At 43.1% G+C, this 355-nt stretch overlaps 1 protein-coding gene across 1 annotated transcript in view; it reads left to right on the top strand.

Annotated features, from left to right (window-relative positions):
* Positions 1-355, top strand: part of anks1ab (ankyrin repeat and sterile alpha motif domain containing 1Ab) — a 47,783-nt gene that overhangs the window by 45,058 nt on the left and 2,370 nt on the right. The window lies entirely within an intron of this gene.

Raw genomic sequence — 355 nt, 5'->3', positions numbered from 1 at the left:
ACGCGCTTACAAGTGCGAGGGCCCGCCCAACGCTGCTTGCAGCTTTAATTATCATTGTTTTCACAGTATAGCGCTATCTAAAAATCTATCTATCCATCCATCTATTTATCTTTCTCCCCATTTCTCCTACCTCTTTCTAATGATTCAGTCCAAGGTCCACCTAAACTCTATTTGCACAGATTACAGGCCCCCTATAAACACACACACACACACACACACACACACACACACACACACACACACACACACACACACACAAGGACACAAGGACAACCTTCCTACACTTTACCAAGGACAACAGCCTTACTTAATAGCTAGGTTTACCTTTTTTTCATCTCAGATCGTAGGATACATC

The sequence above is a fragment of the Micropterus dolomieu genome, linkage group LG18 (assembly GCF_021292245.1).
Source record: "Micropterus dolomieu isolate WLL.071019.BEF.003 ecotype Adirondacks linkage group LG18, ASM2129224v1, whole genome shotgun sequence".
NCBI lineage: Eukaryota > Metazoa > Chordata > Actinopteri > Centrarchiformes > Centrarchidae > Micropterus > Micropterus dolomieu.
This window is presented reverse-complemented; position numbering and strand designations above follow the sequence as displayed.